This window comes from Dromaius novaehollandiae, chromosome 9 (assembly GCF_036370855.1).
Source record: "Dromaius novaehollandiae isolate bDroNov1 chromosome 9, bDroNov1.hap1, whole genome shotgun sequence".
In the NCBI taxonomy this organism is placed as follows: Eukaryota; Metazoa; Chordata; class Aves; order Casuariiformes; family Dromaiidae; genus Dromaius; species Dromaius novaehollandiae.
Window position 1 is genome coordinate 547,004 of NC_088106.1, and position 26,122 is coordinate 573,125.

Consider the following 26,122-nt stretch of genomic DNA (forward strand, 5'->3'; position numbering starts at 1 on the left):
TGCCGCGCCGAAAGCTACGGCTCCCCGCAGTCCCGCACCCCAACTCCCGCCCCCCACCCGCAGCGCTGGGGCACCTTTGACCCTCGGCACATTCCGTTCCTTTCCGTCCCGCCCCCCTTCCCCTTCCCCCCTGTCCCCCCGGAAACGGCCGCAGAGCCCCGAGCGCGGCCCCGCCGGCCCCACCACCGGCCCGGGGCTCCCCCGACACCCCCGCGACCGGCCCCGCCTCAGCTCCGACACTGCCCCCGCCCCTCCACGACCCTCCTCCCCCCGCTCCCCGACACGCTCCCGAGCTGACACAGGAGACCCCCCCCCCCCCCCGCGCTCCTCCGACCGCGCAGTAAACCGCACCACAGCCCCGGCGCACCCCCTTCCTCCCCCCGCCTCCGTGGCCCCGGGACGCTCCCAGCCGCCGGGACCCCCGGCACATGCGGGACCCGCAGCCTGCAGTGCGCCTCCCCCGGCCCCGCTCACCTCCTCCGCGGGGCGGCCGCCGGGCTGGGCCCGAAGGGCCGTGCTCCGTGGCAGCTCCGCTGCCCAGCTCCTGCCCCAGCGCCAGCTCCCCCCAACTGCAGCCCCAGCCCCCAAATGTGGGCCTGCCCTTGCCATCAGCCCCACCTGGGGCCTGTCCTGCCACCCAGCTCCCCCTGGCATTCATCCCAGCCCCAGGGCCCGCAGCTGTGGGCCTGCAGGAACTGGGCAGGGGGCCTGGCCATCAGCCCCTTCAGGGACAGCTGGGGCTGCCAGGGCAGCAGAGGCACCCCCACTCTCCTGACAGCAGCTTGCTGAGAGCTGAAGGGAGAGCCCTGCCTGGGGTGTAGAGTGCGGAAAGGGGAGTATGCGGAGCACAAAAGAACAAATCGAGAGCTCTGGGTGCAACACAAGTCAAGAAAAAAAAAAAAAAAAAAAAGAACAACGATAGAGCAAACAGAGTGACTCGGGGGGCACCAAAAGGAGGGCCCTGGGGCACACCCAGAAGCACCCAGAAAACTCCAGGACAGGAGAAAAAGCTAAACAGAGACCTCTGCGGCGTGCCGCAAAACACACACGGGGCCACGGGGCGCACCGAAAGGCACGCAGAGGGCTCGGGGGCAACCCAGAATGTGAACTGAGGGGTCCTGAGGGCATCAGAGGGCAAGCGCAGGGCTCTGGGGCAGACCAAAATACAGAGGAAGGGCCTTGGCGCACACCAGAGGGGTCACCAGGCACGCCGCAGGGCTCAACGCGGCTGACAGGATGGCGCCTGCAGGCTGCCCCAGGCACACGAGCGACACTGCGGAGTGCCAAAAGCAAATCCGGGAGCGGTTCGGGGACCTCACGCAGCCCTGGAGGGGCTCTGGCAGCCCTCGCGATGAGGGGAAACACCCCCAAGAGCCCCGAGGGTCCAGGCAACGCAAGGGAAATTCCCCGCAGCTCTGGGAACAGCACCGGGCTCCCTGGCAAGTGCAGGCACTCCCAAGTACATGGGACTCGGGGACCAGCTCCCAGCCCCGGACACAATGCATAACCTCCTGCCTCAGGCATCGTGTTCAGGCAAACCGCCCTGGAGCTCGGCACCAGCGTGCCTCCCCTTACCTACGATATCCAAAGAGTCACCGCCGCACCAGCGTCTGTCCGTACGTACGTCCGTCGGGGAAGGGTCAGCTCCTGCCCCTGCCCTCGACATGGCAGGTGTCCGAGTAGCCTCCCCCCAGTGCTTTTTCCTTCAGGGCTAGGATTCAGCTCGGAGAGCTGAGAGGAAAATGCCTGATCCCGCCTGCCTGCACTTCTGCCACAACCCAGGCCAGAGCCCCTCAGGTTACTTAGTCCTCAGCGCTGCCTCGGGGAGGCCAAAATAACTGCTAACGGTCATTAGCCATACTTACCCTAGTTACCCGTGCCAGAACGCCTCCTCCTGTAGCAGTTCCTGGTGATATCGAGGGGCCGCTGCATTCTGGCTTCCTTGTTTCATCCCGTCCCTTCGGTATTAACCGCAAGCAAACGCTCGTCCGTCTCTTCTCCTCGTCAGCATTTGCTGTCCTTGGTTCCATCTCTGTAAGGAAGCGATAAACTCGCGTTTTACTTCCAGTGAAACGCTTAGGTTTATGCATGATCTTTTTCTCTTTACCCTGTTTTCTTTTTCCCCCTTTTTTTTCTTTTTTTCTTCTTCTTTTCCTTAAGGGAAAGGTCTTAATACGGCACTTTGCACCATACGTTGCAGGGTAAACGGTCTGGAAACGTTACACACAGCAATTAGGGCTAGGTTATTAGGCAGGCGCGCACGTCGCCTAATACCTTCCTAACGCCATCTTCCACGAAACCTTATTTTTATTCCGCTTCAGTGTTATTGTTACTGTTCGCAAACCCTCGTATGCATGCGCTTAACCGACAACTCTCTCGGTCTTTAACTACGTGGAGGAACGACAGCCCTCGATTTGCCTGTCTCCCTTTCAGACCTATTACCTTTTTGAGACTGCTCCTAGCTTCCTCTTACTCTTGCATGCTGGCCTCACAGGCGACGACCAAAACGAACAACTGCATCGCTAGGTCTAGCCCCCTCTCTTCAAGATGTGCCCCTTCGCGGCTTACGTTTCTTGGTCTCTTCAACTTCAGCCGTGGCAATTAATCTAAAAAAGTAAGTATGACATCTATTCCTTTCCGTAGCTGCGTGTACGATAACAAAACAAAAGAGAAACAGCCAAAGCAAAGCTAAGGCAGATACAGGGAACAGCAGCCACAGGGCAGGAACGGGTTACTCAGTCCTCAGCGCTGCCTCGGGGAGGCCGAAATAACTGCTAACGGTCATTAGCCATACTTACCCTAGTTACCCGTGCCAGAACGCCTCCTCCTGTAGCAGTTCCTGGTGATATCGAGGGGCCGCTGCATTCTGGCTTCCTTGTTTCATCCCGTCCCTTCGGTATTAACCGCAAGCAAACGCTCGTCCGTCTCTTCTCCTCGTCAGCATTTGCTGTCCTCGGTTCCATCTCTGTAAGGAAGCGATAAACTCGCGTTTTACTTCCAGTGAAACGCTTAGGTTTATGCATGATCTTTTTCTCTTTACCCTGTTTTCTTTTTCCCCCTTTTTTTTCTTTTTTTCTTCTTCTTTTCCTTAAGGGAAAGGTCTTAATACGGCACTTTGCACCATACGTTGCAGGGTAAACGGTCTGGAAACGTTACACACAGCAATTAGGGCTAGGTTATTAGGCAGGCGGGCACGTCGCCTAATACCTTCCTAACGCCATCTTCCACGAAACCTTATTTTTATTCCGCTTCAGTGTTATTGTTACTGTTCGCAAACCCTCGTATGCACGCGCTTAACCGACAACTCTCTCGGTCTTTAACTACGTGGAGGAACGACAGCCCTCGATTTGCCTGTCTCCCTTTCAGACCTATTACCTTTTTGAGACTGCTCCTAGCTTCCTCTTACTCTTGCATGCTGGCCTCACAGGCGACGACCAAAACGAACCACCGGATCCCCAGGTCTTGCTGCTTCTCTTCGAGATGTCCCCCTTCGGTGGGCTACCCTGCCAAACAAACCAAAAAGACTGCCGAGGCCGCGAGGGTACCAGATTTTCAGACCGCTTCTCCGAGGCTTTCGGGGTGACTGACGTCACCGCTTCGCTTCACGTTACTCACAGCTACCTTCGTCTATTACTTAGGGCTAAACCTGTTTCTGTTTGCAGAGGGGCTTGTTGCTTGTTTAAACTTGACATATAGTCCATAACCTGCTCTGCATGCTCCCTAGTCCCTTCTGCTTTTGCAACACTTGTGGTAATTCAAGGCGGTAATTAAGAGTCCCCATTGCCCCATAGGCTGGAGCGAGACATTGCTGCTGCTCTGAGGAGGTGCCTAAAAGCCACGCTGTTTTCGCTAGCATCACTGGGGCTTCCCAGAGCCCATCGGTGTTCTCTTTGGCTCTTCCCGAGCCTTTTAGGTTTTTTAGGCTATTCCTTAGCCCTCCATTTTAGGGCAATGTTCTCCTTAAGCACTGCGCACAGCACGATTATCCCAGATCAGCCACATCGTGCACACACAGAGGCTTCTGAGAGGCGGCTCAGAAGAAAAGAGAGAAAAGTCTCTTTGTCATCCGCACATTCACCCGTCAACACTCTTCACCAGGAAGTGCTGTAAGTTCCTGTTTCTCTAAAGCGGGACTGAGTCGAGGCGGAGACGCAGATCGCACCCCATCTTTGTTAGAACGCCTCACTGCTGCGGGCACTGGGTCTGGCAGCAGTTTGAGGAATGTTTGGGGCCTTGCACAGAGTGCAGGGGAAGGTCTGGAGTCAGTGACAACATTGCGGCAGGGCTCGGAGGCATTTTGGGGCCTGTGGGGGTGTTGGGGCAGGATTTGTGGGTGGTTTAATGGCTCTGGGGGGGCTGGTTGCAGGAAGGGTGGGACTCTGCGGGGCCCTCAGGGCAGGGGTGCCATCCCAGATGCGTAGTGAGCACACAGGGGTGCCCTACGTGGCTCTCAGCTCGGCGGGAGCAGCCACCGGTCTCCCACCCCACCAGACAGGGGAGTGGGGCGGGGGGGGGGGGGGAGGAGAGGAGGTGGAGGGATCTATGAGCTTGCAGAGAACGCCAGAGGAGGCAGCAGGGAACTCCCCAAGGACCCCGCGTCCCAGACGAGAGGAGGCATCAGGCTGCCGTGCCGCTGCTAGAGACATCCAGACCCCCGCGCAGACACCCCCCACACACTCCTCCAGGCTGCGTCCGCAGGGGCGAGCGCACGCCCCGGCCCGCGCTGGGGAGGAACCGGGGCCCTACAGGCGACACACGCAAAAGGGAGAGTCAGAGCCGCGCTCCGGCAGACCCGGCGCCGCGCAGACCCGGCGCGGCGCGGCCCCCGGCCCGACTCCCCCCCCCCGCCCCGCCGCCTCCACGCAGCGACGGCCCCGGCTGGCAGGACACAGCCCGACACCCGCGGCCACCCGAAGGCGCACGCTCGCCTCGCCTCGCCTCACCGCGGCCCCCACATGCTCGACTCCAGCCTGCCTCTGCCCTCGCCGGCCGCCGTCCAGCCAAAACACCCGCCCTGCTCGCCGCCATCTTGCCCGCCGCCGCACCGCGCGTGCGCCGGCCGCCCAGGGCTCGCGCCGCCGCACCGCGCGTGCGCCGGCCGCCCAGGGCTCGCGCCGCCGCACCGCGCGTGCGCCGGCCGCCCAGGGCTCGCGCCGCCGCACCGCGCGTGCGCCGGCCGCCCAGGGCTCGCGCCGCCGCACCGCGCGTGCGCCGGCCGCCCAGGGCTCGCGCCGCCGCACCGCGCGTGCGCCGGCCCAGGACCGCGCGAGAGGGGCGGGGGGAGCGCGAGGGGCGGGGGGAGCGGAGCGCGAGGGGCTGGGGGAGCGCGAGGGGCGGGGGGAGCGCAGCGCCAGGGGCGGGGGGAGCGCAGCGCCAGGGGCGGGGGGAGCGCAGCGCCAGGGGCGGGGGGAGCGCAGCGCGAGGCAGCCCAGACCCGCAATGGCCCCACCCTCGCGTGGTCGCAGCGCCGCGCTGCAGCCGGCCGGCTCCCGCGCGCCAACCGCAGCCCGCCGCGCCACCCCGGCGCTCAGGCCGAGCAGCGAGCGCCCCGAGGCTGCTCTGCCCGCGCCCGAGAGAGCGGCGGGCTTCAGCGAGCAGGCGCTGGGGCTGCCCCGGGGAGAGAGCGCCGCGGAGCAGCTCCGAGACGGCACTGCCCGTCCCCGCGCCCCCAGGAAGCACCGAGAAGGAAAAGCCCTCTCGGGAAAAGCGCTCCCGGTCCGTGAGCACCGGGCAGGGGGCACGAGCGCGGCCCCTGCGCTTACCCGTCCCCGAGAGAGCGCAGAGTAGCGGCCAACGCGGCGACCGGCAGCGCGCACGTGTGCGCCGGCTGCCCGCAACGGTCTCCGTACGCAGCGGTGGCCGCCGGCGGCTGCAGTGCTGCCTTGTCGACACGCGAGGGCAGCCGTGAGCGCGCCGGAACGCAATGCGCATGCGCGCCCCCCCCTCCCGCGTGCAGTGCCGCCTTTCAGACACGCGAGGGCAGCAAGGAGCAGGGCGCAGCGCTTTCCTGCCCCCCTTGCACAATACTCGCTAGGCAAAAGTGGCTTGGGCTCCTCCCGAACGCTTACCTGGCTTCATTACTACAGCTATTAGGAACCGAAGTGCATAGCCTTCTAGCAAAGGGAACGACCGTCTTTTCAAAACTTCCCGCGACTCCCCAGAATTGTCACTGCCTTGCATCAGCAGCCAGCTTCTTCCAACCCAGCCGCAAGAAACATTTTGCCTTCCCGGCAGAACTTTCTGCTCCCTGGGGGGTCCAAAGGAAACCCGTCACTCACTACTGTCTGTCAAAACGTACCGGAAGCCCTCAAATACAGGACAAGACGCCTTCTCTAAGGAAGCTGACTACTAGGTCTGCTTCACGGCAGCTTCTCCCCAGTATCAGGGTCCACTCAATAAACAAAATAGGACGAGAAATGTCTTAATCTGCTCCAAGTGCTTTCGTATAAGAGAACAACATCAAAACGAGGTATTATTGCATTTAGCCTCCACTACACGTGCTACCCCAGCGCCACGGACTTGCTTTAAAGCATCAGTGACGTACGCGGTCTGGCAGTAATTAATATTCACAGAATGAATACGCACTCGATCGAGTACGGGTGTTCATAAAAAGCTTTGCCAGTGCGTCGCTAGGTAACAAACCTAGACAAGCAGCTATTTGCCCTGATCCTTCGGCTTACATTTCTTCTGCCGGATGTAGTCAAACGTACCTGCATGCAGTGGCCTTGCGAGGCAGTGACACGGTGTCCGTGGGGTGGCTGTTCCAGGGTCTCTCGGGCTGTTCCAGGGTCCTCGGACAGCAACGGTGCTGGTCGACTTTCCCTTGCGCTGCACAGCAGGACAGCTCCGCACCGTGCCCTCCCAGCACCGCTACTCCTCCCAGCAGCTGCCTAACCGGCCCCAATCCTGAGCAAAGCTACGACCCCCAGGAGCCCGCAGCACCCCTCCTACTCTTCCCGCCTTCCCCATTTCCAAGAGGGACAGCCCCAGCCCCCGGGGACAACCCTGCCTGGTCACGCTGCTGTCCAAAAAGCGGATTCGTTGCCCGCTGTGCACTAAGCCAATAATGACACGCTCAGGAGAGACATTTGCTTATTTATTTCAGAGTTGTGCAAGCCTGGCTGCTCGGTGTTTTCCCCACAAATCAAGCGCAACTTCCCCCCCCCGCCCCGGCTTTCCAAGTAGCATTTATACAAGTTGCAAGGTTTGCAACTTTCCCTCTTACACCGGTTGGTTAGTGATTTACATACAATTCTAATATTGCTTACACACCATTTTAAAACTACGCATGCTCAGGGGAGGGGTCTTCACCCGGGCACAGGTCTTTCTGACCTATGGGCGTGATTTTCTTGTATTATAATGAGGACAGTTCAGTTCGGGGATACCTCGAATTCCTTTGCTAAATTGGCAACGTCTACATAGAAAACAAAACATTTTGATTTACTATTTCTTTAAGGCTTTAGCACTTCTAGCATGGCCTTGATTAAAGAATTATTTCCTCCCAGGAAATGGGGGGGGGGGGGGGGGTTCCTCCTCATCTGCCTAGTTTAAACAGCAGGAACACTCTTTCTGAGCTTCCAAGGTTGTCTTGCAACACCATCGGAGATGGAAAACACTTCCTGCCCTGTACCGGGGAAAAACAGGGGCATTCCACTGTCCCCCGTGACCTGTGGGGACTCAGGCGTGAGTGACACATGTCCAGTAAGGAACAGACCCAGCGGGCACTACAGCTCCTGGCCTGCCACGCGGCCACCCGCTGGGAACCCCGCTGGCAGGGACCTGCCGCCGCCGCCCCCCCCGCGGGGCCACCTCGAGAGGCGCAGCATGGTCACCCAGTAGCCCCGCCTGAGAAGACTACACCTCCCAGCATACCGTGCACGCGAGAAGGGCGGCCCGGAAGCCCAGTGCCGGAAGACTACTGCTCCCGGCATGCCATGCCAAGCAACATGGCCGCCCGGAAGCCCAGTGACGGAAGACTACCGCTCCCAGCATGCCGCGCTCAGAACAAACAGGCCCAACCGGAAGCCCAGTGCCGGAAGACTACTGCTCCCGGCATGCCGCGCCGAAAGCTACGGCTCCCCGCAGTCCCGCACCCCAACTCCCGCCCCCCACCCGCAGCGCTGGGGCACCTTTGACCCTCGGCACATTCCGTTCCTTTCCGTCCCGCCCCCCTTCCCCTTCCCCCCTGTCCCCCCGGAAACGGCCGCAGAGCCCCGAGCGCGGCCCCGCCGGCCCCACCACCGGCCCGGGGCTCCCCCGACACCCCCGCGACCGGCCCCGCCTCAGCTCCGACACTGCCCCCGCCCCTCCACGACCCTCCTCCCCCCGCTCCCCGACACGCTCCCGAGCTGACACAGGAGACCCCCCCCCCCCCCCGCGCTCCTCCGACCGCGCAGTAAACCGCACCACAGCCCCGGCGCACCCCCTTCCTCCCCCCGCCTCCGTGGCCCCGGGACGCTCCCAGCCGCCGGGACCCCCGGCACATGCGGGACCCGCAGCCTGCAGTGCGCCTCCCCCGGCCCCGCTCACCTCCTCCGCGGGGCGGCCGCCGGGCTGGGCCCGAAGGGCCGTGCTCCGTGGCAGCTCCGCTGCCCAGCTCCTGCCCCAGCGCCAGCTCCCCCCAACTGCAGCCCCAGCCCCCAAATGTGGGCCTGCCCTTGCCATCAGCCCCACCTGGGGCCTGTCCTGCCACCCAGCTCCCCCTGGCATTCATCCCAGCCCCAGGGCCCGCAGCTGTGGGCCTGCAGGAACTGGGCAGGGGGCCTGGCCATCAGCCCCTTCAGGGACAGCTGGGGCTGCCAGGGCAGCAGAGGCACCCCCACTCTCCTGACAGCAGCTTGCTGAGAGCTGAAGGGAGAGCCCTGCCTGGGGTGTAGAGTGCGGAAAGGGGAGTATGCGGAGCACAAAAGAACAAATCGAGAGCTCTGGGTGCAACACAAGTCAAGAAAAAAAAAAAAAAAAAAAAGAACAACGATAGAGCAAACAGAGTGACTCGGGGGGCACCAAAAGGAGGGCCCTGGGGCACACCCAGAAGCACCCAGAAAACTCCAGGACAGGAGAAAAAGCTAAACAGAGACCTCTGCGGCGTGCCGCAAAACACACACGGGGCCACGGGGCGCACCGAAAGGCACGCAGAGGGCTCGGGGGCAACCCAGAATGTGAACTGAGGGGTCCTGAGGGCATCAGAGGGCAAGCGCAGGGCTCTGGGGCAGACCAAAATACAGAGGAAGGGCCTTGGCGCACACCAGAGGGGTCACCAGGCACGCCGCAGGGCTCAACGCGGCTGACAGGATGGCGCCTGCAGGCTGCCCCAGGCACACGAGCGACACTGCGGAGTGCCAAAAGCAAATCCGGGAGCGGTTCGGGGACCTCACGCAGCCCTGGAGGGGCTCTGGCAGCCCTCGCGATGAGGGGAAACACCCCCAAGAGCCCCGAGGGTCCAGGCAACGCAAGGGAAATTCCCCGCAGCTCTGGGAACAGCACCGGGCTCCCTGGCAAGTGCAGGCACTCCCAAGTACATGGGACTCGGGGACCAGCTCCCAGCCCCGGACACAATGCATAACCTCCTGCCTCAGGCATCGTGTTCAGGCAAACCGCCCTGGAGCTCGGCACCAGCGTGCCTCCCCTTACCTACGATATCCAAAGAGTCACCGCCGCACCAGCGTCTGTCCGTACGTACGTCCGTCGGGGAAGGGTCAGCTCCTGCCCCTGCCCTCGACATGGCAGGTGTCCGAGTAGCCTCCCCCCAGTGCTTTTTCCTTCAGGGCTAGGATTCAGCTCGGAGAGCTGAGAGGAAAATGCCTGATCCCGCCTGCCTGCACTTCTGCCCCAACCCAGGCCAGAGCCCCTCAGGTTACTTAGTCCTCAGCGCTGCCTCGGGGAGGCCAAAATAACTGCTAACGGTCATTAGCCATACTTACCCTAGTTACCCGTGCCAGAACGCCTCCTCCTGTAGCAGTTCCTGGTGATATCGAGGGGCCGCTGCATTCTGGCTTCCTTGTTTCATCCCGTCCCTTCGGTATTAACCGCAAGCAAACGCTCGTCCGTCTCTTCTCCTCGTCAGCATTTGCTGTCCTTGGTTCCATCTCTGTAAGGAAGCGATAAACTCGCGTTTTACTTCCAGTGAAACGCTTAGGTTTATGCATGATCTTTTTCTCTTTACCCTGTTTTCTTTTTCCCCCTTTTTTTTCTTTTTTTCTTCTTCTTTTCCTTAAGGGAAAGGTCTTAATACGGCACTTTGCACCATACGTTGCAGGGTAAACGGTCTGGAAACGTTACACACAGCAATTAGGGCTAGGTTATTAGGCAGGCGCGCACGTCGCCTAATACCTTCCTAACGCCATCTTCCACGAAACCTTATTTTTATTCCGCTTCAGTGTTATTGTTACTGTTCGCAAACCCTCGTATGCATGCGCTTAACCGACAACTCTCTCGGTCTTTAACTACGTGGAGGAACGACAGCCCTCGATTTGCCTGTCTCCCTTTCAGACCTATTACCTTTTTGAGACTGCTCCTAGCTTCCTCTTACTCTTGCATGCTGGCCTCACAGGCGACGACCAAAACGAACAACTGCATCGCTAGGTCTAGCCCCCTCTCTTCAAGATGTGCCCCTTCGCGGCTTACGTTTCTTGGTCTCTTCAACTTCAGCCGTGGCAATTAATCTAAAAAAGTAAGTATGACATCTATTCCTTTCCGTAGCTGCGTGTACGATAACAAAACAAAAGAGAAACAGCCAAAGCAAAGCTAAGGCAGATACAGGCAACAGCAGCCACAGGGCAGGAACGGGTTACTCAGTCCTCAGCGCTGCCTCGGGGAGGCCGAAATAACTGCTAACGGTCATTAGCCATACTTACCCTAGTTACCCGTGCCAGAACGCCTCCTCCTGTAGCAGTTCCTGGTGATATCGAGGGGCCGCTGCATTCTGGCTTCCTTGTTTCATCCCGTCCCTTCGGTATTAACCGCAAGCAAACGCTCGTCCGTCTCTTCTCCTCGTCAGCATTTGCTGTCCTCGGTTCCATCTCTGTAAGGAAGCGATAAACTCGCGTTTTACTTCCAGTGAAACGCTTAGGTTTATGCATGATCTTTTTCTCTTTACCCTGTTTTCTTTTTCCCCCTTTTTTTTCTTTTTTTCTTCTTCTTTTCCTTAAGGGAAAGGTCTTAATACGGCACTTTGCACCATACGTTGCAGGGTAAACGGTCTGGAAACGTTACACACAGCAATTAGGGCTAGGTTATTAGGCAGGCGGGCACGTCGCCTAATACCTTCCTAACGCCATCTTCCACGAAACCTTATTTTTATTCCGCTTCAGTGTTATTGTTACTGTTCGCAAACCCTCGTATGCATGCGCTTAACCGACAACTCTCTCGGTCTTTAACTACGTGGAGGAACGACAGCCCTCGATTTGCCTGTCTCCCTTTCAGACCTATTACCTTTTTGAGACTGCTCCTAGCTTCCTCTTACTCTTGCATGCTGGCCTCACAGGCGACGACCAAAACGAACAACTGCATCGCTAGGTCTAGCCCCCTCTCTTCAAGATGTGCCCCTTTGCGGCTTACGTTTCTTGGTCTCTTCAACTTCAGCCGTGGCAATTAATCTAAAAAAGTAAGTATGACATCTATTCCTTTCCGTAGCTGCGTGTACGATAACAAAACAAAAGAGAAACAGCCAAAGCAAAGCTAAGGCAGATACAGGGAACAGCAGCCACAGGGCAGGAACGGGTTACTCAGTCCTCAGCGCTGCCTCGGGGAGGCCGAAATAACTGCTAACGGTCATTAGCCATACTTACCCTAGTTACCCGTGCCAGAACGCCTCCTCCTGTAGCAGTTCCTGGTGATATCGAGGGGCCGCTGCATTCTGGCTTCCTTGTTTCATCCCGTCCCTTCGGTATTAACCGCAAGCAAACGCTCGTCCGTCTCTTCTCCTCGTCAGCATTTGCTGTCCTCGGTTCCATCTCTGTAAGGAAGCGATAAACTCGCGTTTTACTTCCAGTGAAACGCTTAGGTTTATGCATGATCTTTTTCTCTTTACCCTGTTTTCTTTTTCCCCCTTTTTTTTCTTTTTTTCTTCTTCTTTTCCTTAAGGGAAAGGTCTTAATACGGCACTTTGCACCATACGTTGCAGGGTAAACGGTCTGGAAACGTTACACACAGCAATTAGGGCTAGGTTATTAGGCAGGCGGGCACGTCGCCTAATACCTTCCTAACGCCATCTTCCACGAAACCTTATTTTTATTCCGCTTCAGTGTTATTGTTACTGTTCGCAAACCCTCGTATGCACGCGCTTAACCGACAACTCTCTCGGTCTTTAACTACGTGGAGGAACGACAGCCCTCGATTTGCCTGTCTCCCTTTCAGACCTATTACCTTTTTGAGACTGCTCCTAGCTTCCTCTTACTCTTGCATGCTGGCCTCACAGGCGACGACCAAAACGAACCACCGGATCCCCAGGTCTTGCTGCTTCTCTTCGAGATGTCCCCCTTCGGTGGGCTACCCTGCCAAACAAACCAAAAAGACTGCCGAGGCCGCGAGGGTACCAGATTTTCAGACCGCTTCTCCGAGGCTTTCGGGGTGACTGACGTCACCGCTTCGCTTCACGTTACTCACAGCTACCTTCGTCTATTACTTAGGGCTAAACCTGTTTCTGTTTGCAGAGGGGCTTGTTGCTTGTTTAAACTTGACATATAGTCCATAACCTGCTCTGCATGCTCCCTAGTCCCTTCTGCTTTTGCAACACTTGTGGTAATTCAAGGCGGTAATTAAGAGTCCCCATTGCCCCATAGGCTGGAGCGAGACATTGCTGCTGCTCTGAGGAGGTGCCTAAAAGCCACGCTGTTTTCGCTAGCATCACTGGGGCTTCCCAGAGCCCATCGGTGTTCTCTTTGGCTCTTCCCGAGCCTTTTAGGTTTTTTAGGCTATTCCTTAGCCCTCCATTTTAGGGCAATGTTCTCCTTAAGCACTGCGCACAGCACGATTATCCCAGATCAGCCACATCGTGCACACACAGAGGCTTCTGAGAGGCGGCTCAGAAGAAAAGAGAGAAAAGTCTCTTTGTCATCCGCACATTCACCCGTCAACACTCTTCACCAGGAAGTGCTGTAAGTTCCTGTTTCTCTAAAGCGGGACTGAGTCGAGGCGGAGACGCAGATCGCACCCCATCTTTGTTAGAACGCCTCACTGCTGCGGGCACTGGGTCTGGCAGCAGTTTGAGGAATGTTTGGGGCCTTGCACAGAGTGCAGGGGAAGGTCTGGAGTCAGTGACAACATTGCGGCAGGGCTCGGAGGCATTTTGGGGCCTGTGGGGGTGTTGGGGCAGGATTTGTGGGTGGTTTAATGACTCTGGGGGGGCTGGTTGCAGGAAGGGTGGGACTCTGCGGGGCCCTCAGGGCAGGGGTGCCATCCCAGATGCGTAGTGAGCACACAGGGGTGCCCTACGTGGCTCTCAGCTCGGCGGGAGCAGCCACCGGTCTCCCACCCCACCAGACAGGGGAGTGGGGCGGGGGGGGGGTGGAGGAGAGGAGGTGGAGGGATCTATGAGCTTGCAGAGAACGCCAGAGGAGGCAGCAGGGAACTCCCCAAGGACCCCGCGTCCCAGACGAGAGGAGGCATCAGGCTGCCGTGCCGCTGCTAGAGACATCCAGACCCCCGCGCAGACACCCCCCACACACTCCTCCAGGCTGCGTCCGCAGGGGCGAGCGCACGCCCCGGCCCGCGCTGGGGAGGAACCGGGGCCCTACAGGCGACACACGCAAAAGGGAGAGTCAGAGCCGCGCTCCGGCAGACCCGGCGCCGCGCAGACCCGGCGCGGCGCGGCCCCCGGCCCGACTCCCCCCCCCCGCCCCGCCGCCTCCACGCAGCGACGGCCCCGGCTGGCAGGACACAGCCCGACACCCGCGGCCACCCGAAGGCGCACGCTCGCCTCGCCTCGCCTCACCGCGGCCCCCACATGCTCGACTCCAGCCTGCCTCTGCCCTCGCCCGCCGCCGTCCAGCCAAAACACCCGCCCTGCTCGCCGCCATCTTGCCCGCCGCCGCACCGCGCGTGCGCCGGCCGCCCAGGGCTCGCGCCGCCGCACCGCGCGTGCGCCGGCCGCCCAGGGCTCGCGCCGCCGCACCGCGCGTGCGCCGGCCGCCCAGGGCTCGCGCCGCCGCACCGCGCGTGCGCCGGCCGCCCAGGGCTCGCGCCGCCGCACCGCGCGTGCGCCGGCCGCCCAGGGCTCGCGCCGCCGCACCGCGCGTGCGCCGGCCGCCCAGGGCTCGCGCCGCCGCACCGCGCGTGCGCCGGCCGCCCAGGGCTCGCGCCGCCGCACCGCGCGTGCGCCGGCCCAGGACCGCGCGAGAGGGGCGGGGGGAGCGCGAGGGGCGGGGGGAGCGGAGCGCGAGGGGCTGGGGGAGCGCGAGGGGCGGGGGGAGCGCAGCGCCAGGGGCGGGGGGAGCGCAGCGCCAGGGGCGGGGGGAGCGCAGCGCCAGGGGCGGGGGGAGCGCAGCGCCAGGGGCGGGGGGAGCGCAGCGCGAGGCAGCCCAGACCCGCAATGGCCCCACCCTCGCGTGGTCGCAGCGCCGCGCTGCAGCCGGCCGGCTCCCGCGCGCCAACCGCAGCCCGCCGCGCCACCCCGGCGCTCAGGCCGAGCAGCGAGCGCCCCGAGGCTGCTCTGCCCGCGCCCGAGAGAGCGGCGGGCTTCAGCGAGCAGGCGCTGGGGCTGCCCCGGGGAGAGAGCGCCGCGGAGCAGCTCCGAGACGGCACTGCCCGTCCCCGCGCCCCCAGGAAGCACCGAGAAGGAAAAGCCCTCTCGGGAAAAGCGCTCCCGGTCCGTGAGCACCGGGCAGGGGGCACGAGCGCGGCCCCTGCGCTTACCCGTCCCCGAGAGAGCGCAGAGTAGCGGCCAACGCGGCGACCGGCAGCGCGCACGTGTGCGCCGGCTGCCCGCAACGGTCTCCGTACGCAGCGGTGGCCGCCGGCGGCTGCAGTGCTGCCTTGTCGACACGCGAGGGCAGCCGTGAGCGCGCCGGAACGCAATGCGCATGCGCGCCCCCCCTCCCGCGTGCAGTGCCGCCTTTCAGACACGCGAGGGCAGCAAGGAGCAGGGCGCAGCGCTTTCCTGCCCCCCTTGCAAAATACTCGCTAGGCAAAAGTGGCTTGGGCTCCTCCCGAACGCTTACCTGGCTTCATTACTACAGCTATTAGGAACCGAAGTGCATAGCCTTCTAGCAAAGGGAACGACCGTCTTTTCAAAACTTCCCGCGACTCCCCAGAATTGTCACTGCCTTGCATCAGCAGCCAGCTTCTTCCAACCCAGCCGCAAGAAACATTTTGCCTTCCCGGCAGAACTTTCTGCTCCCCGGGGGGTCCAAAGGAAACCCGTCACTCACTACTGTCTGTCAAAACGTACCGGAAGCCCTCAAATACAGGACAAGACGCCTTCTCTAAGGAAGCTGACTACTAGGTCTGCTTCACGGCAGCTTCTCCCCAGTATCAGGCTCCACTCAATAAACAAAATAGGACGAGAAACGTCTTAATCTGCTCCAAGTGCTTTCGTATAAGAGAACAACATCAAAACGAGGTATTATTGCATTTAGCCTCCACTACATGTGCTACCCCAGCGCCACGGACTTGCTTTAAAGCATCAGTGACGTACGCGGTCTGGCAGTAATTAATATTCACAGAATGAATACGCACTCGATCGAGTACGGGTGTTCATAAAAAGCTTTGCCAGTGCGTCGCTAGGTAACAAACCTAGACAAGCAGCTATTTGCCCTGATCCTTCGGCTTACATTTCTTCTGCCGGATGTAGTCAAACGTACCTGCATGCAGTGGCCTTGCGAGGCAGTGACACGGTGTCCGTGGGGTGGCTGTTCCAGGGTCTCTCGGGCTGTTCCAGGGTCCTCGGACAGCAACGGTGCTGGTCGACTTTCCCTTGCGCTGCACAGCAGGACAGCTCCGCACCGTGCCCTCCCAGCACCGCTACTCCTCCCAGCAGCTGCCTAACCGGCCCCAATCCTGAGCAAAGCTACGACCCCCAGGAGCCCGCAGCACCCCTCCTACTCTTCCCGCCCTCCCCATTTCCAAGAGGGACAGCCCCAGCCCCCGGGGACAACCCTGCCTGGTCACGCTGCTGTCCGAAAAGCGGATTCGTTGCCCGCTGTGCACTAAGCCAATAATGACACGCTCAGGAGAGACATTTGCTTATTTATTTCAGAGTTGTGCAAGCCTGGCTGCTCGGTGTTTTCCCCACAAATCAAGCGCAACTTCCCCCCCCCGCCCCGGCTTTCCAAGTAGCATTTATACAAGTTGCAAGGTTTGCAACTTTCCCTCTTACACCGGTTGGTTAGTGATTTACATACAATTCTAATATTGCTTACACACCATTTTAAAACTACGCATGCTCAGGGGAGGGGTCTTCACCCGGGCACAGGTCTTTCTGACCTATGGGCGTGATTTTCTTGTATTATAATGAGGACAGTTCAGTTCGGGGATACCTCGAATTCCTTTGCTAAATCGGCAACGTCTACATAGAAAACAAAACATTTTGATTTACTATTTCTTTAAGGCTTTAGCACTTCTAGCATGGCCTTGATTAAAGAATTATTTCCTCCCAGGAAATGGGGGGGGGGGGGGGGTTCCTCCTCATCTGCCTAGTTTAAACAGCAGGAACACTCTTTCTGAGCTTCCAAGGTTGTCTTGCAACACCATCGGAGATGGAAAACACTTCCTGCCCTGTACCGGGGAAAAACAGGGGCATTCCACTGTCCCCCGTGACCTGTGGGGACTCAGGCGTGAGTGACACACGTCCAGTAAGGAACAGACCCAGCGGGCACTACAGCTCCTGGCCTGCCACGCGGCCACCCGCTGGGAACCCCGCTGGCAGGGACCTGCCGCCGCCGCCCCCCCCGCGGGGCCACCTCGAGAGGCGCAGCATGGTCACCCAGTAGCCCCGCCTGAGAAGACTACACCTCCCAGCATACCGTGCACGCGAGAAGGGCGGCCCGGAAGCCCAGTGCCGGAAGACTACTGCTCCCGGCATGCCATGCCAAGCAACATGGCCGCCCGGAAGCCCAGTGACGGAAGACTACCGCTCCCAGCATGCCGCGCTCAGAACAAACAGGCCCAACCGGAAGCCCAGTGCCGGAAGACTACTGCTCCCGGCATGCCGCGCCGAAAGCTACGGCTCCCCGCAGTCCCGCACCCCAACTCCCGCCCCCCACCCGCAGCGCTGGGGCACCTTTGACCCTCGGCACATTCCGTTCCTTTCCGTCCCGCCCCCCTTCCCCTTCCCCCCTGTCCTCCCGGAAACGGCCGCAGAGCCCCGAGCGCGGCCCCGCCGGCCCCACCACCGGCCCGGGGCTCCCCCGACACCCCCGCGACCGGCCCCGCCTCAGCTCCGACACTGCCCCCGCCCCTCCACGACCCTCCTCCCCCCGCTCCCCGACACGCTCCCGAGCTGACACAGGAGACCCCCCCCCCCCGCGCTCCTCCGACCGCGCAGTAAACCGCACCACAGCCCCGGCGCACCCCCTTCCTCCCCCCGCCTCCGTGGCCCCGGGACGCTCCCAGCCGCCGGGACCCCCGGCACATGCGGGACCCGCAGCCTGCAGTGCGCCTCCCCCGGCCCCGCTCACCTCCTCCGCGGGGCGGCCGCCGGGCTGGGCCCGAAGGGCCGTGCTCCGTGGCAGCTCCGCTGCCCAGCTCCTGCCCCAGCGCCAGCTCCCCCCAACTGCAGCCCCAGCCCCCAAATGTGGGCCTGCCCTTGCCATCAGCCCCACCTGGGGCCTGTCCTGCCACCCAGCTCCCCCTGGCATTCATCCCAGCCCCAGGGCCCGCAGCTGTGGGCCTGCAGGAACTGGGCAGGGGGCCTGGCCATCAGCCCCTTCAGGGACAGCTGGGGCTGCCAGGGCAGCAGAGGCACCCCCACTCTCCTGACAGCAGCTTGCTGAGAGCTGAAGGGAGAGCCCTGCCTGGGGTGTAGAGTGCGGAAAGGGGAGTATGCGGAGCACAAGAGAACAAATCGAGAGCTCTGGGTGCAACACAAGTCAAGGAAAAAAAAAAAAAAAAAAAAAAAAAAAAAAAAAAGAACAACGATAGAGCAAACAGAGTGACTCGGGGGGCACCAAAAGGAGGGCCCTGGGGCACACCCAGAAGCACCCAGAAAACTCCAGGACAGGAGAAAAAGCTAAACAGAGACCTCTGCGGCGTGCCGCAAAACACACACGGGGCCACGGGGCGCACCGAAAGGCACGCAGAGGGCTCGGGGGCAACCCAGAATGTGAACTGAGGGGTCCTGAGGGCATCAGAGGGCAAGTGCAGGGCTCTGGGGCAGACCAAAATACAGAGGAAGGGCCTTGGCGCACACCAGAGGGGTCACCAGGCACGCCGCAGGGCTCAACGCGGCTGACAGGATGGCGCCTGCAGGCTGCCCCAGGCACACGAGCGACACTGCGGAGTGCCAAAAGCAAATCCGGGAGCGGTTCGGGGACCTCACGCAGCCCTGGAGGGGCTCTGACAGCCCTCGCGATGAGGGGAAACACCCCCAAGAGCCCCAAGGGTCCAGGCAACGCAAGGGAAATTCCCCGCAGCTCTGGGAACAGCACCGGGCACCCTGGCAAGCGCAGGCACTCCCAAGTACATGGGACTCGGGGACCAGCTCCCAGCCCCGGACACAATGCATAACCTCCTGCCTCAGGCATCGTGTTCAGGCAAACCGCCCCGGAGCTCGGCACCAGCGTGCCTCCCCTTACCTACGATATCCAAAGAGTCACCGCCGCACCAGCGTCTGTCCGTGCGTCTGTCCGTACGTCTGTCCGTCGGGGAAGGGTCAGCTCCTGCCCCTGACCTCGACATGGCAGGTGTCCGAGTAGCCTCCCCCCAGTGCTTTTTCCTTCAGGGCTAGGATTCAGCTCGGAGAGCTGAGAGGAAAATGCCTGATCCCGCCTGCCTGCACTTCTGCCACAACCCAGGCCAGAGCCCCTCAGGTTACTTAGTCCTCAGCGCTGCCTCGGGGAGGCCAAAATAACTGCTAACGGTCATTAGCCATACTTACCCTAGTTACCCGTGCCAGAACGCCTCCTCCTGTAGCAGTTCCTGGTGATATCGAGGGGCCGCTGCATTCTGGCTTCCTTGTTTCATCCCGTCCCTTCGGTATTAACCGCAAGCAAACGCTCGTCCGTCTCTTCTCCTCGTCAGCATTTGCTGTCCTCGGTTCCATCTCTGTAAGGAAGCGATAAACTCGCGTTTTACTTCCAGTGAAACGCTTAGGTTTATGCATGATCTTTTTCTCTTTACCCTGTTTTCTTTTTCCCCCTTTTTTTTCTTTTTTTCTTCTTCTTTTCCTTAAGGGAAAGGTCTTAATACGGCACTTTGCACCATACGTTGCAGGGTAAACGGTCTGGAAACGTTACACACAGCAATTAGGGCTAGGTTATTAGGCAGGCGGGCACGTCGCCTAATACCTTCCTAACGCCATCTTCCACGAAACCTTATTTTTATTCCGCTTCAGTGTTATTGTTACTGTTCGCAAACCCTCGTATGCATGTGCTTAACCGACAACTCTTTCGGTCTTTAACTACGTGGAGGAACGACAGCCCTCGATTTGCCTGTCTCCCTTTCAGACCTATTACCTTTTTGAGACTGCTCCTAGCTTCCTCTTACTCTTGCATGCTGGCCTCACAGGCGACGACCAAAACGAACAACTGCATCGCTAGGTCTAGCCCCCTCTCTTCAAGATGTGCCCCTTCGCGGCTTACGTTTCTTGGTCTCTTCAACTTCAGCCGTGGCAATTAATCTAAAAAAGTAAGTATGACATCTATTCCTTTCCGTAGCTGCGTGTACGATAACAAAACAAAAGAGAAACAGCCAAAGCAAAGCTAAGGCAGATACAGGCAACAGCAGCCACAGGGCAGGAACGGGTTACTCAGTCCTCAGCGCTGCCTCGGGGAGGCCGAAATAACTGCTAACGGTCATTAGCCATACTTACCCTAGTTACCCGTGCCAGAACGCCTCCTCCTGTAGCAGTTCCTGGTGATATCGAGGGGCCGCTGCATTCTGGCTTCCTTGTTTCATCCCGTCCCTTCGGTATTAACCGCAAGCAAACGCTCGTCCGTCTCTTCTCCTCGTCAGCATTTGCTGTCCTCGGTTCCATCTCTGTAAGGAAGCGATAAACTCGCGTTTTACTTCCAGTGAAACGCTTAGGTTTATGCATGATCTTTTTCTCTTTACCCTGTTTTCTTTTTCCCCCTTTTTTTTCTTTTTTTCTTCTTCTTTTCCTTAAGGGAAAGGTCTTAATACGGCACTTTGCACCATACGTTGCAGGGTAAACGGTCTGGAAACGTTACACACAGCAATTAGGGCTAGGTTATTAGGCAGGCGGGCACGTCGCCTAATACCTTCCTAACGCCATCTTCCACGAAACCTTATTTTTATTCCGCTTCAGTGTTATTGTTACTGTTCGCAAACCCTCGTATGCATGCGCTTAACCGACAACTCTCTCGGTCTTTAACTACGTGGAGGAACGACAGCCCTCGATTTGCCTGTCTCCCTTTCAGACCTATTACCTTTTTGAGACTGCTCCTAGCTTCCTCTTACTCTTGCATGCTGGCCTCACAGGCGACGACCAAAACGAACAACTGCATCGCTAGGTCTAGCCCCCTCTCTTCAAGATGTGCCCCTTTGCGGCTTACGTTTCTTGGTCTCTTCAACTTCAGCCGTGGCAATTAATCTAAAAAAGTAAGTATGACATCTATTCCTTTCCGTAGCTGCGTGTACGATAACAAAACAAAAGAGAAACAGCCAAAGCAAAGCTAAGGCAGATACAGGGAACAGCAGCCACAGGGCAGGAACGGGTTACTCAGTCCTCAGCGCTGCCTCGGGGAGGCCGAAATAACTGCTAACGGTCATTAGCCATACTTACCCTAGTTACCCGTGCCAGAACGCCTCCTCCTGTAGCAGTTCCTGGTGATATCGAGGGGCCGCTGCATTCTGGCTTCCTTGTTTCATCCCGTCCCTTCGGTATTAACCGCAAGCAAACGCTCGTCCGTCTCTTCTCCTCGTCAGCATTTGCTGTCCTCGGTTCCATCTCTGTAAGGAAGCGATAAACTCGCGTTTTACTTCCAGTGAAACGCTTAGGTTTATGCATGATCTTTTTCTCTTTACCCTGTTTTCTTTTTCCCCCTTTTTTTTCTTTTTTTCTTCTTCTTTTCCTTAAGGGAAAGGTCTTAATACGGCACTTTGCACCATACGTTGCAGGGTAAACGGTCTGGAAACGTTACACACAGCAATTAGGGCTAGGTTATTAGGCAGGCGGGCACGTCGCCTAATACCTTCCTAACGCCATCTTCCACGAAACCTTATTTTTATTCCGCTTCAGTGTTATTGTTACTGTTCGCAAACCCTCGTATGCACGCGCTTAACCGACAACTCTCTCGGTCTTTAACTACGTGGAGGAACGACAGCCCTCGATTTGCCTGTCTCCCTTTCAGACCTATTACCTTTTTGAGACTGCTCCTAGCTTCCTCTTACTCTTGCATGCTGGCCTCACAGGCGACGACCAAAATGAACCACCGGATCCCCAGGTCTTGCTGCTTCTCTTCGAGATGTCCCCCTTCGGTGGGCTACCCTGCCAAACAAACCAAAAAGACTGCCGAGGCCGCGAGGGTACCAGATTTTCAGACCGCTTCTCCGAGGCTTTCGGGGTGACTGACGTCACCGCTTCGCTTTACGTTACTCACAGCTACCTTCGTCTATTACTTAGGGCTAAACCTGTTTCTGTTTGCAGAGGGGCTTGTTGCTTGTTTAAACTTGACATATAGTCCATAACCTGCTCTGCATGCTCCCTAGTCCCTTCTGCTTTTGCAACACTTGTGGTAATTCAAGGCGGTAATTAAGAGTCCCCATTGCCCCATAGGCTGGAGCGAGACATTGCTGCTGCTCTGAGGAGGTGCCTAAAAGCCACGCTGTTTTCGCTAGCATCACTGGGGCTTCCCAGAGCCCATCGGTGTTCTCTTTGGCTCTTCCCGAGCCTTTTAGGTTTTTTAGGCTATTCCTTAGCCCTCCATTTTAGGGCAATGTTCTCCTTAAGCACTGCGCACAGCACGATTATCCCAGATCAGCCACATCGTGCACACACAGAGGCTTCTGAGAGGCGGCTCAGAAGAAAAGAGAGAAAAGTCTCTTTGTCATCCGCACATTCACCCGTCAACACTCTTCACCAGGAAGTGCTGTAAGTTCCTGTTTCTCTAAAGCGGGACTGAGTCGAGGCGGAGACGCAGATCGCACCCCATCTTTGTTAGAACGCCTCACTGCTGCGGGCACTGGGTCTGGCAGCAGTTTGAGGAATGTTTGGGGCCTTGCACAGAGTGCAGGGGAAGGTCTGGAGTCAGTGACAACATTGCGGCAGGGCTCGGAGGCATTTTGGGGCCTGTGGGGGTGTTGGGGCAGGATTTGTGGGTGGTTTAATGACTCTGGGGGGGCTGGTTGCAGGAAGGGTGGGACTCTGCGGGGCCCTCAGGGCAGGGGTGCCATCCCAGATGCGTAGTGAGCACACAGGGGTGCCCTACGTGGCTCTCAGCTCGGCGGGAGCAGCCACCGGTCTCCCACCCCACCAGACAGGGGAGTGGGGCGGGGGGGGGGGGGGAGGAGAGGAGGTGGAGGGATCTATGAGCTTGCAGAGAACGCCAGAGGAGGCAGCAGGGAACTCCCCAAGGACCCCGCGTCCCAGACGAGAGGAGGCATCAGGCTGCCGTGCCGCTGCTAGAGACATCCAGACCCCCGCGCAGACACCCCACACACACTCCTCCAGGCTGCGTCCGCAGGGGCGAGCGCACGCCCCGGCCCGCGCTGGGGAGGAACCGGGGCCCTACAGGCGACACACGCAAAAGGGAGAGTCAGAGCCGCGCTCCGGCAGACCCGGCGCCGCGCAGACCCGGCGCGGCGCGGCCCCCGGCCCGACTCCCCCCCCCCGCCCCGCCGCCTCCACGCAGCGACGGCCCCGGCTGGCAGGACACAGCCCGACACCCGCGGCCACCCGAAGGCGCACGCTCGCCTCGCCTCGCCTCACCGCGGCCCCCACATGCTCGACTCCAGCCTGCCTCTGCCCTCGCCGGCCGCCGTCCAGCCAAAACACCCGCCCTGCTCGCCGCCATCTTGCCCGCCGCCGCACCGCGCGTGCGCCGGCCGCCCAGGGCTCGCGCCGCCGCACCGCGCGTGCGCCGGCCGCCCAGGGCTCGCGCCGCCGCACCGCCCGTGCGCCGGCCGCCCAGGGCTCGCGCCGCCGCACCGCGCGTGCGCCGGCCGCCCAGGGCTCGCGCCGCCGCACCGCGCGTGCGCCGGCCGCCCAGGGCTCGCGCCGCCGCACCGCGCGTGCGCCGGCCCAGGACCGCGCGAGAGGGGCGGGGGGAGCGCGAGGGGCGGGGGGAGCGGAGCGCGAGGGGCTGGGGGAGCGCGAGGGGCGGGGGGAGCGCAGCGCCAGGGGCGGGGGGAGCGCAGCGCCAGGGGCGGGGGGAGCGCAGCGCCAGGGGCGGGGGGAGCGCAGCGCGAGGCAGCCCAGACCCGCAATGGCCCCACCCTCGCGTGGTCGCAGCGCCGCGCTGCAGCCGGCCGGCTCCCGCGCGCCAACCGCAGCCCGCCGCGCCACCCCGGCGCTCAGGCCGAGCAGCGAGCGCCCCGAGGCTGCTCTGCCCGCGCCCGAGAGAGCGGCGGGGATCAGCGAGCAGGCGCTGGGGCTGCCCCGGGGAGAGAGCGCCGCGGAGCAGCTCCGAGACGGCACTGCCCGTCCCCGCGCCCCCAGGAAGCACCGAGAAGGAAAAGCCCTCTCGGGAAAAGCGCTCCCGGTCCGTGAGCACCGGGCAGGGGGCACGAGCGCGGCCCCTGCGCTTACCCGTCCCCGAGAGAGCGCAGAGTAGCGGCCAACGCGGCGACCGGCAGCGCGCACGTGTGCGCCGGCTGCCCGCAACGGTCTCCGTACGCAGCGGTGGCCGCCGGCGGCTGCAGTGCTGCCTTGTCGACACGCGAGGGCAGCCGTGAGCGCGCCGGAACGCAATGCGCATGCGCGCCCCCCCCTCCCGCGTGCAGTGCCGCCTTTCAGACACGCGAGGGCAGCAAGGAGCAGGGCGCAGCGCTTTCCTGCCCCCCTTGCAAAATACTCGCTAGGCAAAAGTGGCTTGGGCTCCTCCCGAACGCTTACCTGGCTTCATTACTACAGCTATTAGGAACCGAAGTGCATAGCCTTCTAGCAAAGGGAACGACCGTCTTTTCAAAACTTCCCGCGACTCCCCAGAATTGTCACTGCCTTGCATCAGCAGCCAGCTTCTTCCAACCCAGCCGCAAGAAACATTTTGCCTTCCCGGCAGAACTTTCTGCTCCCCGGGGGGTCCAAAGGAAACCCGTCACTCACTACTGTCTGTCAAAACGTACCGGAAGCCCTCAAATACAGGACAAGACGCCTTCTCTAAGGAAGCTGACTACTAGGTCTGCTTCACGGCAGCTTCTCCCCAGTATCAGGCTCCACTCAATAAACAAAATAGGACGAGAAACGTCTTAATCTGCTCCAAGTGCTTTCGTATAAGAGAACAACATCAAAACGAGGTATTATTGCATTTAGCCTCCACTACATGTGCTACCCCAGCGCCACGGACTTGCTTTAAAGCATCAGTGACGTACGCGGTCTGGCAGTAATTAATATTCACAGAATGAATACGCACTCGATCGAGTACGGGTGTTCATAAAAAGCTTTGCCAGTGCGTCGCTAGGTAACAAACCTAGACAAGCAGCTATTTGCCCTGATCCTTCGGCTTACATTTCTTCTGCCGGATGTAGTCAAACGTACCTGCATGCAGTGGCCTTGCGAGGCAGTGACACGGTGTCCGTGGGGTGGCTGTTCCAGGGTCTCTCGGGCTGTTCCAGGGTCCTCGGACAGCAACGGTGCTGGTCGACTTTCCCTTGCGCTGCACAGCAGGACAGCTCCGCACCGTGCCCTCCCAGCACCGCTACTCCTCCCAGCAGCTGCCTAACCGGCCCCAATCCTGAGCAAAGCTACGACCCCCAGGAGCCCGCAGCACCCCTCCTACTCTTCCCGCCCTCCCCATTTCCAAGAGGGACAGCCCCAGCCCCCGGGGACAACCCTGCCTGGTCACGCTGCTGTCCGAAAAGCGGATTCGTTGCCCGCTGTGCACTAAGCCAATAATGACACGCTCAGGAGAGACATTTGCTTATTTATTTCAGAGTTGTGCAAGCCTGGCTGCTCGGTGTTTTCCCCACAAATCAAGCGCAACTTCCCCCCCCCGCCCCGGCTTTCCAAGTAGCATTTATACAAGTTGCAAGGTTTGCAACTTTCCCTCTTACACCGGTTGGTTAGTGATTTACATACAATTCTAATATTGCTTACACACCATTTTAAAACTACGCATGCTCAGGGGAGGGGTCTTCACCCGGGCACAGGTCTTTCTGACCTATGGGCGTGATTTTCTTGTATTATAATGAGGACAGTTCAGTTCGGGGATACCTCGAATTCCTTTGCTAAATCGGCAACGTCTACATAGAAAACAAAACATTTTGATTTACTATTTCTTTAAGGCTTTAGCACTTCTAGCATGGCCTTGATTAAAGAATTATTTCCTCCCAGGAAATGGGGGGGGGGGGGGGGGTTCCTCCTCATCTGCCTAGTTTAAACAGCAGGAACACTCTTTCTGAGCTTCCAAGGTTGTCTTGCAACACCATCGGAGATGGAAAACACTTCCTGCCCTGTACCGGGGAAAAACAGGGGCATTCCACTGTCCCCCGTGACCTGTGGGGACTCAGGCGTGAGTGACACACGTCCAGTAAGGAACAGACCCAGCGGGCACTACAGCTCCTGGCCTGCCACGCGGCCACCCGCTGGGAACCCCGCTGGCAGGGACCTGCCGCCGCCGCCCCCCCCGCGGGGCCACCTCGAGAGGCGCAGCATGGTCACCCAGTAGCCCCGCCTGAGAAGACTACACCTCCCAGCATACCGTGCACGCGAGAAGGGCGGCCCGGAAGCCCAGTGCCGGAAGACTACTGCTCCCGGCATGCCATGCCAAGCAACATGGCCGCCCGGAAGCCCAGTGCCGGAAGACTACCGCTCCCAGCATGCCGCGCTCAGAACAAACAGGCCCCACCGGAA

General features: G+C 60.0%; 2 long non-coding RNA genes across 2 annotated transcripts; both read right to left on the reverse strand.

The window, feature by feature from the left end:
- Positions 1-762: 762 nt before the first annotated feature.
- LOC135329204 (uncharacterized) lies at positions 763-2,601 on the reverse strand. Its single transcript, XR_010390573.1, has 2 exons — positions 2,443-2,601; positions 763-2,032 (listed from the first exon to the last, which is right to left on the reverse strand). It is a non-coding gene; the product is annotated as an uncharacterized LOC135329204 (long non-coding RNA).
- A 6,216-nt stretch (positions 2,602-8,817) lies between these two features.
- Positions 8,818-10,660, reverse strand: LOC135329205 (uncharacterized). The gene is made up of 2 exons (XR_010390574.1): positions 10,498-10,660; positions 8,818-10,087 (listed from the first exon to the last, which is right to left on the reverse strand). It is a non-coding gene; the product is annotated as an uncharacterized LOC135329205 (long non-coding RNA).
- Between the last annotated feature and the right edge of the window lie 15,462 nt (positions 10,661-26,122).